This window comes from Peromyscus californicus, unplaced genomic scaffold (genome assembly GCF_007827085.1).
Source record: "Peromyscus californicus insignis strain IS unplaced genomic scaffold, ASM782708v3 Scaffold_18__1_contigs__length_77618521, whole genome shotgun sequence".
Taxonomy (NCBI): domain Eukaryota; kingdom Metazoa; phylum Chordata; class Mammalia; order Rodentia; family Cricetidae; genus Peromyscus; species Peromyscus californicus.
The window spans coordinates 4,957,161-4,968,081 of record NW_026294480.1 but is presented as its reverse complement, the minus strand read 5'-3'; the positions used below and the strand labels follow the sequence as shown (position 1 = coordinate 4,968,081).

At 42.9% G+C, this 10,921-nt stretch overlaps 1 pseudogene; it reads left to right on the top strand.

Moving 5' to 3' along the window:
- The first annotated feature begins 455 nt into the window (after nucleotides 1–455).
- Nucleotides 456–1,592, top strand: LOC128113810 (geranylgeranyl transferase type-2 subunit beta-like; annotated as a pseudogene).
- Nucleotides 1,593–10,921: the final 9,329 nt, after the last annotated feature.

The window sequence follows — 10,921 nt, the reverse complement described above, 5'->3', positions numbered from 1 at the left end:
TGTTCAAAAGCTATCTTGCAAAAATGTCCGTTACTTCACAGTGACTGCACATTCTCCTTAAGTGTATTGCTAATTTTATTATTGAAAATACATGGGCTTTTGGCAGGTAGGCATGGGCACACTGCAGAAGGGTGTTCCTGGAGAAGCACGCTGATTATTTTGCCTCCTATACCTTAAAAAAAGAAAGCTGATTATGAATACTGTGTATCGAGTATTTGAAAACTAGTGGCATTTATTGGGCCCTGACCATGATGGATCTTTTTGTTTGGTCGGTTTTTGTTTTTTGAGACAGGGTTTCTCTGTGTGTAGCTCTGACTATCCTGGAACTCACTTTGTTGACCAGGCTGGCCTCGAACTCACACATCTGCCTGCCTCTGCCTCCTGAGTGCTGGGATTAAAGGCATGTACCACCACTGTCTGCTGACCATGATGGATCTAATGGACAGCTTCATTTCATGAACTGAGAAAAAATACTGGTATTTATCAAGTCATGCCAACATGAGTGTTGGGGAATAAGTGCTGAAATTGGACATGATCCACTTCTTCTGTACACTCTTAGTGTTGTCCTGACCCTTACTGTGTACCATAGTGTTAATGTTACCGATGTAAATAAAGTTGTGGCAGATGTTCAAAGTCCACAGAAAGGAGATCATTCTTTTGCTGGAGACATTTGGGGAGAAAGTGATACAAGATTCTCATTTTCTACAGTGGTAACTTTGGCTCTCTTGGGCAAGCTTGAAGCTGTGAGTGTGGGGAAGGCAATTGAATTTGTTTTGTCCTATATGAACTTTGATGATGGATTTAGGTGCAGACCAGGCTCTGAATCTCATGCTGGGAAGATCTTTTGTTACATAAGATTCCTGGCAATAATAATTAGTCAGTTGCATCAAGCGAATTCTGACTTACGTGGTTAGTGGCTTTGTGAATGATAGTTGCCCCAGGTGGATTCAATGGAAGACCAGAAAAGTTACCAGATGCATGCTATCCGTGGTAGGGTTTGGCTTCCCTGAAGACAATTGGGAAGCTGCATTGGATTGATGGAGGAAAGGCGTGTGGTTTTTTTCAAGATGGCAAGACTGAAGATTTGGCAGAGAGTCCAGGAGATGCGGTGGATCCTTTTCATACCTATCTGGCATTGGTGGATTGTCACTTCTGGGAGAGGAGTAGATTAAACCTGTTAGTCCTGTCTTTTGCATGCCTGAAGAAGTGCTTCAAAGGGTGAATGTCCAGTCTGTTCTAGTGAGCTAGAGTCAGAGAGGGAAGGAAGTTTGTGTGCAGTCAAACACTGCGGTCTTTAAAGTAATTCTCAAACCTAGAAGTGACTGCTGTTAATATGCATCATGTTAATGATAAGTTATATAATTATACATATTATAAAATAAATGCCTATGTTGTATTTAGATCTTCAAGAAAAAGGAAAACATGTAGTTTTTCAACTTTAATAGTTATTGCTGCCATGTTAGAAAGTTATTAGTTTCTGAGTATTTGATTAGTTACCAGATACTAATCTGAAATTCATTACTAAGTAATTTTAATGGATTGATTCCCTTGTGCTCTTCAGATGTATAATAAACCACTCTCCTACTTCATGACATACAGTGCCATGTTTTTTTCTTTTTAAATTTATTTCTTTTTTAAAAAATAACTTATTTAACTTTATTTTATGTGCATTGGTGTGAAGGTGTCAGATCCCCTGGAACTGGAATTACAGACAATTGTGAGTTGCCATGTGGGTGCTGGGAATTGAACCCGGGTCCTCCGGAAGAACAGTCAGCGCTCTTAACCACTGGGCCATCTCCACCATGTTTTTCTTATCTATGCTATCATCTAAAAGTTTCACATCAGTGATGAATCTACTAGTGATGGTAGAGTAGACATTTTCTCCTATTGATTTTAATAGAAGTACTCCATTTTTCATTGTTGAATATACTTTCTTGATTTTTAATAAGCTATTTGATTATTAAGGAAATGACATCCTCAGCCCTGTTCTAGAAGCTTTCTTAAAATATAGAAATGAGTATCAGATATTTTTTTCATGTCTACTGACATATCTTGCATCCTTTTATCCTTGGCCTATTTATTGATTCAAGAATTATAGAACGGGGCCAGCAACATGGCTTATGGGCAAAGTTGACTATTAATCTTTTCTCATTGTAAAGCTGCACAAGAGTGATCACTAATAACCACATGACAGAGTCAATATGAGGCTCTTTAAATCTTTTATGCCAATGAAATTAGTCCAACACTCTTCAATTTAGTCTCAGCCAGATTATTAAGATAAGGACAAAAGCCATATTCTTTGCCAAACTGTCCCCCTGGTGTCTAGCCCAGTTGCTAATGTGTTTCCCTCTGAAACCCTGAGCTGTGTCTCTGTAGTACACCATGCTGTCGTCACTAATGTCCTCCAAGCTCCTATCAGGATCTCCCATTAGGACCCACTAACAGCATCTAACCACTTTTCCAGTCCAAAGTCCCAAGGTCTCCCACATTCCTCCAGAAAGCAGCATGGTCAGGCCTGTCACAGCAATACCCCACTCCTGGTACCAACTTCTGTCTTAGTTACCACTCTATTACCATATGTCTTAGTTAGGGTTTCTATGTCTGTGAAGAGACACCATGACCAAGGCAACTATTATAAAGGAAAACATTTAATTGAGGTGGTGGCTTACAGTTTCAGAAGTTTTAGTCCATTAGCACCAAGGTGGGGAGAATGGCAGCGTGCAGGCAGGCACGGTGTTGGAGAAGGAGCTGCAACATATTGACTCAAAGGCAACAGGAAGTGTTGTCTGAGTGTCACACTGAGGGAAGCTTGAGCCAAAGAGACCTCAAAGCCTGCCCCCCACAGTGTCACACTTTCTCCAACAAGGCCACACTTCCTAATAGTGCCACTCCGTTTGGGGGACCATTTTCTTTCAAACGACCACACACCATGACAAAACAAAATGACCAAGGTAACTTGTAAAATAAAATGCTTGATTTGGGGCTCACAGTTGCAGAGGGGTAGAGTTCATGACCATCATGGTGGAGAGCAGAGCAGCAGGCAGGCAAGCATGGTGCTGGAGCACTAGCTGAGAAACTACTTGTTTCTCAAGTAGAAGGCAAAGAGAGGTAACTGGGAATGTCTTGGGCTTTTAAAACCTCAAATCCTACCCCCAGTGACACACTTTCTCCAACAAAGCCACACTTCCTAATCCTTCCCAAACATCTCCACCAACTGGGGTTGGCATTCAAATATATGAGCCTATGGGGGCTAGGGGGACATTCTCATCCAGACCTCAACAATTTCTATAAACACATGGTAAAGAAGGAGAATGTGAGGCTTAAAAAGTCTAACACTAAATGGGTCCCACAACAAAATTAAAGCCATGAATCTGTTAAAGGGACTGGTGTGTGGGGGGAAGTGATAGGGATATGGGGGATGTGATAGGGGTATGTGGGAGATGAGAGAGTATGGGGACAGAATAACCAGAATGCACTATATACATGTATAAAATTGTCAAAGTATGACCTTAGTAAAAACACACTGAATTAGCATAAAAATAGAACACCTAGAAATACATATATCAAAATGTGTGCCTTGAGCTGGAGACATGGCTCAGTGGTTGAAAGAGCACACTGTTCTTACAGAAGACCAGAGTTTGGCTTCGAGTGCCCATGTCAGGTGGCTTATGGCTGCCTGTGGTTCCTCCTCCAGGGAGATCTGACTTCTCAGGACTCCTGGACTACTGCATTCGCTTTCACATACACATAATTAAAAACAAACCTTAAAAAACTATGTACCAGGCTTCAGCCCTACACAAAGAACTACAGGAACTAAAGAATACTGAGAGCAGAAGAAACAGTCTTCCCCAGGGAAGAGCAATACCATTGCGTAGCATAAATCTTAAAAGGTCTTATCAATAAAAAACAAACTCAGAGCCAGGTATGGGGTGAACGCTGAAAGATCAGAGAAGCAGAACAAGCCACAGCTTGCTCACCTTGCCACTTCCTCAGCTGATCCTATTTCCTCAAACTGGAAGCCTCTGAGTCCTCATCTGAATGAATCTCAGCTGAACTGCTACTCAAAAGCCTAAAAGCTTAACCAGGCCTAGTTCCTGGTCCTCATGCTTTATATACCTTTCTGCTTCCTGCCATCACTTCCTGGGATTAAAGGCATGAGTCACCATGCCTGGCTGTTACCAGTGTGGCCTTGAACTCACAGAGATCCAGATGGATCTCTGCCTTTGGAATGCTAAGATTAAAGGTGTGTGTGCCACAATTTTCTGGCCTCTATATCTAGTGGCTGTTCTGTTCTCTGACCCCTGATAAGTTTATTAGGATGCACAATACATTGGGAAACACAATATCACCACACAATTGGTTACCCAATACCAAATGGTCAGTCTTGAAAACATGCATACAAGTAACACTATACAGACTGAGCATGTTGTACTTATGTATTTAGGAACACAAACGCATATACAAATATGTATGAAACAACAATGAATTAAAAAAGAGAGACCATGAACTTGAAAGTGAGTGAGGAGGAGTATGTGGCAGATTCTGGAGAGAGGAAAGGGAAAGGGGAAATGATCTACTAATCTCAAAAACTGAGGAGTATCTGAGTATTTTTTTCTGTTGCTGTTGCACAACACTCACACAAAAGCAACTGAAGAGAGAAAGTGCTTAAGTCAGCTCAGAGTCCCAAGACGTCCGCCGTAGGAGGGAAGTCACGGGACAGGAACCTGAAGAAGATGACACATGAATCCACAGCCAAGAAGCAGAAAGCTATAAATGAACGCATGCCTGTGCCAAGTGTGCGCTCTCCCTTCTTGAAAAAGCCAGGATCCCCCGCCCAGGGAACGGACACTCTCACTGGGGCGTTCTTCACAGTCATCGAGACACTCCTCCGTAGACACACCCAGGGGCCAGTTCTAGACAGCTCCTCCATGAAACATCCTTCCCAGGTGACTGTAGACTGTGTCAAGTTGACCGTTAAAGCTAGCCGTGGCCATGTGGGCGATCTTTGCATGTAAAGGGGCAAATCAGGAGGGGCATATCATCTCCAGGGACTAGAAAAAGCTACATTCTCTCCAACTGATGTGTGGGTTCACCTGGATCCTAAGTAAAACTCTGGCATGATTATTGTTTCAGAAACTGACAAGCTGATGCTAAAATGTACATGGAAATGCAAAACCACCAGACTTACAAAAGGAATCTTAGGTGATGAGAACCAAGTTGGATCATCAGCCTTTTAGAGTCAGCTTTGCGGGGCGGGGGGCAATTTACCTTGTAGGTAACATACGTGGGTTTTGTGCACCATGGGTATCACACCATTTAAAAAATCCCAGTTGATAAACTGCTGCTTACTTCTTAACTTCCTGTTCTTTGTACTTCTTCCATTCTTTACTCTTCCTTCCTTCTATTTTTCTTCTTGCTGGCATGGTAGGAACATTTTATATCCTCTGTCCTTTTGAAGTTAGTGTCTTGGATTTTAATTCTAGAGAGGATTGTGTTGGTATTTTAATTGACAGATAATTACCTTGTTTATGGGTTATGCAGTACCTCATGAGACCAGAAGAGGGCAGAAGATCCTCTGCTGTGGGTGCTGGGAATGGAACTCCAGTCCTCTGCAAGACCAATATGCACTCTTAACCACTGAGCCGTCTCTTCAGCCCCTGTATCAGTATTTTATTATGAGCTTAAGAGCTGGTCTTGCCAAGTCTGTTGGTGTCTTTTGATACCACCAATGGTCCATATCTCACCCACCCTTGACAAACACCTGCACATGCACCCACTGATTTTAGCCTGGTCTCTCTCAGTTCACTTCTCCGTGTTTCTGGTAAACCTGGCATCTCATACACGCCAACTTAATATTAATCACAAGGCTGAGAATCAATAATTTTTGTAAAAATACAGGTCTTTTTGAGAATACATCAATTCTTTGCGTTTTTGTGAGAATGTGAATCTGTGGTTTGTGGGCATGTGTGGGTGTGGGTGCATACCAGTGCATGTGCACAGAGGCCAGAGAAGACCACTGGGTGTTCTTCTCTATCACCCCATGCCTTATTCTGTACCAGGCTTTTTCTTTTAGGCCACCAACCAGCTCCCAAATCATGTCACAAAGACTTATCATTAGTTTTGAATGTTCGGCCTTCACTTAGCTCTTTTCTGCCTAGCTTGACCTGTTTCTCTCTATGTACCCTTTGCCTAGGGGCTTGTTACCTTTCTTACTTCTCTATATCTTACTTTCACTGCTTCTCTGCGTCTGTCTGTCTAGCTGTCTGCTGCCTGGTTTCTTGCCCTGGGTGTGTCCACGTTCTCTCCTCCTTCTTCTCTCATTCCTCTCCTTCTCTCATTCCCCCTTTCCCTTCCTTTTGAGCTTAGAGTTCTCCTCCTATTTATTCTCTCTGCCTGGGAGCCCCGCCTATCCTTTCTCCTGCCTAGCTACTGGCCACTCAGCTCTTTATTAGACCAATCAGGGGCCGTAGGCAGGCAAGGTGAAACTGACACCACACATCTTCACATAATTAACACACATCCTTACATCGTTAAACAAATGCAGAATAAACAAAAGTAACACGCCTTTACACAGTTAAAGTAACATTCTGCAGCAGCACAAACAAATGTTACACATTTTTACCTAGTTACAATAACATTCCACAACATTATTCCCTGGAGACAAAGTCTCTCATTGAAGCTGGAAATAGGTTGACGGCCAGTGGGTCCCGATGATGCTCCTGTGTCTGCTACCACAGTGCTGGCATCACAAGCATGTGCACAGCCATGGCGGACTTTTTACACAGGTGCTGGGGATTTGAACTTGGGTCCTCACGCTTCCTCAGTAAGTAGTTTTCTCCCAGCCCAGTCCTTTGCGTTTTAACATTCTTCTGCCCATTAGTCTTCTCTGCAACTTTAACACTCCCAAGCACCAGCTTTTGATTTATGTCTGTGCTATTCAGAGCCCATCTTGATGTCATTCATGCCAGTGTTTTGAATTAAAAAAAAACCCTGAGTATTCACTACACATGGTCAAAGCGGGTGATGACCGGTTTGGCCCTTTCTGCAGACTGGAAGTTGAATAAATTTAAGCTGCTGTGATGGAACAAACGTGTCATGACAGAACAAGTAAAAAAATGTGAAATAAAAAGTGCTCAGGTGTCTTTTGGAATAAAACTACATATATGTTGAATCAACGGCCAAAAGGATGAGAAGGATGGCCTTTCTCGGTGGGGAAATGACAGAGGACAAAGCCTCCTTGTGGTGATATATTGTGTCCCCCAATATATTGTGCATCCTAATAAGCTTATCTGGGGTCAGAGAACAGAACAGCCACTAGACAGACATAGAGGCCAGAAAATGGTGGCACACACATCTTTAATCCTATCACTTGGGAGGGAGAGATCCATTCGGATCTCTGTGAGTTCAAAACCACACTGGAAACAGCCAGGCATGGTGACTCAAGCCTTTAATCCCAGGAAGTGATGGCAGAAAGCAGAAAGGTATATAAGGCGTGAAAACCAGGAACTAGAGCTGGTTAAGCTTTTAGGCTTCTAGCAGCAGTTCAGCTGAGATTCATTTGGATGAGGACTCAGAGGCTTCCAGTCTGAGGAAACAGGATCAGCTGAGGAATTGGTGAGGTGAGGTAGCTGTGGCTTGTTCTGTTTCTCTGATCTTCCAGCAATCACCCCAATACCTGGCTTCAGGTTTGTTTTTATTAATAAGAACTTTTAAGATTTATGCTATACCCCTTGCTTTTGGTAATCGTGGGGAAGGGCTCCCAGCACTGGAATGAGAATGAGTGGCAGGTGCCAGCCTGCAGTCCACACTGCAAACACGGCACAGGGCTGACACTCTTGAGATGTGGCCACCTGAGGTTACAGAGGTACTGCACCACTTCTGCTAGTGAAATGAATACACGTGAAGGTGTTGAAAACCAGCAGACGTAACACAGTCACCCATGCAAAGGAATTCTTCGGACTCCCTTTTAAAAGGTGGTACTGTCAAAATCGAGTCAGGCGAAGCTCCAGCATGGACAGGAAAGAGGACCCTAAGGCCCCATCATTAGCTGTGGAGCTGTCGGCAGTTGATGGCCACTGGAAGTGATGGCTCTTTAAGGGATATGGCCCCTGCTAGGTTGTCCATGTCTCAGTGGATCACCTCACACCTCACACATTTACATATAGGCAGCACCAACTGGACTCAGTGGGCTATTAAAAATAATTAAAGAGACCACAGAGTTGGGAGGGGAAACTGTTAGGAGGACTTGGGGGGCATTATAATGGGGAGTGAGGGGTGGTGTTGTGGAATGTTACTTTAAGATGTGTTACATTCGTTTATGCTGTGGAATATTTGCTTAATGATACAATGATGTATTGCATTCTTTTATGTTGCATTTGTTTAACTCCATGAAGCTGTGTTATTTTGTCTACCTAAAACACCTGATTGGTCTAATAAAGAGCTGAAGAGCCAATAGCTAGGCAGGAGAAGGCTAGGCAGGACTGGCAGGAAGAGAGAATAAATAGAAGAACTCTAGGCTCAAGAGGGGTGAGGAGAAAGAAAAGGAGGAGAGGAGGGTGCCAGGGGCCAGCCACAGAGTAAGAAGGAAAGAAAGATATATAGAATAAAGAAAGGTAAAAAGCCCAGAGGCAAACTGTAGTTAAAGAGAAACAGGATAATTTAAGTTAGAAAAGCTGGCTAGAAACAAGCCAAGCTAAGGCAGGACATTCATGAGTAAAAATCAGTCTCCATGTATTTATTTGGGAGCTGGGTGGTGGGCCCCCAAAGAGTAAGAAAAAATACAGCTACAGGGTGGATATTACTCCTGTACAAATACATTGTATGCATGTATGAAAATTTCAAAGAATAAATGAAAATATTTTTAAGTGTTGCTGTGCTAGGGATTGATTCCAACAAATTCCAAACAGCATAAAACAACCAACTTCGCATGATTCATTTGTCCAGAAAAGGAAAGACATACACAGGCATGTACACCTGCCATAAAACAATTGACATTTTAATTTATTGTGGAAGCCACAAGAAGCTGCCACAAATTTAGTGATTTGAAATCATGTAAATTAGTCACCTGACAGAGAGGATGGAAGTTCAAAATTGATTTCATTGCCTCATGTCTAGAGGTCTGTGGGGATCTGGAGAGAAACCCATTCCTTGTTTCTCAGCTTCTAGTGGGGGACTGTTTCACGTGAGTGTCCTTGGCTTGCAGCCCCTGCTCTCTCCTCAGAGGGCATCCTCCATCATCCATTGCCTCATATCGGCTTCTCAGATGCTGGCCCCACTGCCTCCAACTTGAAAGGATCTTTGTGATGCCATTGGTTCATCTTAACACATCAAGGTAATACGTGCTGCTATGATCCTTACTCATGTCCCATAAGTCCCTTTTGCCATGTAAGGAACACTCATGGTTTCCAGGTTTTAGCAGAAGAGCATTATTCACTTGAGCACAGCTGGGAAAACACAGAAAGAATAGGGAATAACTGTTGCTGCAGGCACAGAGCTGTCCCCTGGGTTCTCCCAGCATCAACGCAGACAGCTGTCTCTCATTGGCTTCTCAGAAGCAGGAGAATGAAAAGTAACTGAATTCACTGAGTCTGTGATGTGCATGAGTGAACATGTGTGCAGCTGTGTGCATGTGAACCTGTGGGGTGGGAAGGTGTGTGCAGATAGGGAAATGTTTGAATATGAGTGCTATGGAATGTTCTGTATGGCAAATGTGTTGCTAATTAGTTAATAAATAAAACACTGATTGGCCATTGGCCAGGCAGGAAAACTCTAGCAACATATGAGTGTATGACTGTGGCCACACAGGTAGGGGTGTGTGTGTGTGTGTGTGTGTGTGTGTGTGTGTGTGTGTGTGTGTTGGCCATTTGAGTTGCTTACACAGAGAAGCCAGTATCTTTAAGAAACATCTGAGTTTCTAAAAATCGGAATCTTAAAGTGATGATGGAAACATTCTTGGATAGGTGGTCCTAACAATAAGCAGCTTTCTGCTGAGACCCTTCCAGGCAATATCCCTCATCCTTCATAACTCTGGACAGAAGCATCCCCATTCACAGGTACCAAGAGTGAGGATCAGGGCTTAAGGATTCTTCCCACAATGTCAGCTTTGGACAGTCTGAGCCCAGAGCCAGCCCCTTGCTTCTTTGCAGCCCTGGCCCCATGTTGGTTTTCTGCTGTTTCTCAGCTCTGGGCTTCAGCCTTGCCACTGTTACAAAAGACATCCCTAGGGCTGGCTAGAAAACTGGACAGTGTTTAGGTGAATTTCCCTCTGAGGTGATGGGCATGTAAATTTTAGCAGACACATGCTCAGCTCATCTTTAATTTCAGGCATTAGGTTGTATAATCTATTTTAAAACAAATTCACATACAGTAACAATTCTCTTGAACTTGGATTCTTCTGAACCTGGCTTGCTGAAATTATTGGCAAAATCAAGAGTGCTGTTGTATTTATTATTTTAATTTTTTATTTTTATTTTTAAGATTATAATGTAAGGACAACATTTTCCCCTTCCCTTTCGTCCCTCCAAACCCTCCCATATACCCCTCTTGCTGTCCTGCAAATTCATGACCTCTTTTTTCTAGTTGTTATTGTATGCATATTTGGACACACACACACACACACACACACACACACACACACACACACACACACTCCTAAATATAACCTTTTCAGGTCATATGATGTTACTTGTATGTATGTTTTCAGGGCACCTTTGCTCAGTTGCCTATACTTCTTTGTATTTGTTCTTTGACCTAGCACTGACAAAGACCTGGCGCTGTCCATGGTGTTTAAATCCTTCTCACAGACTGGAGAAAGCCCTGCTTTTCTGAATGATTCTGGGCAACCGACTGCATGAAGTGATTTATAGCTTTTAATTTGGATTCTACAAAAGGAGGAGAAGGAGGAGGAGGAGGAGGAGGAGGA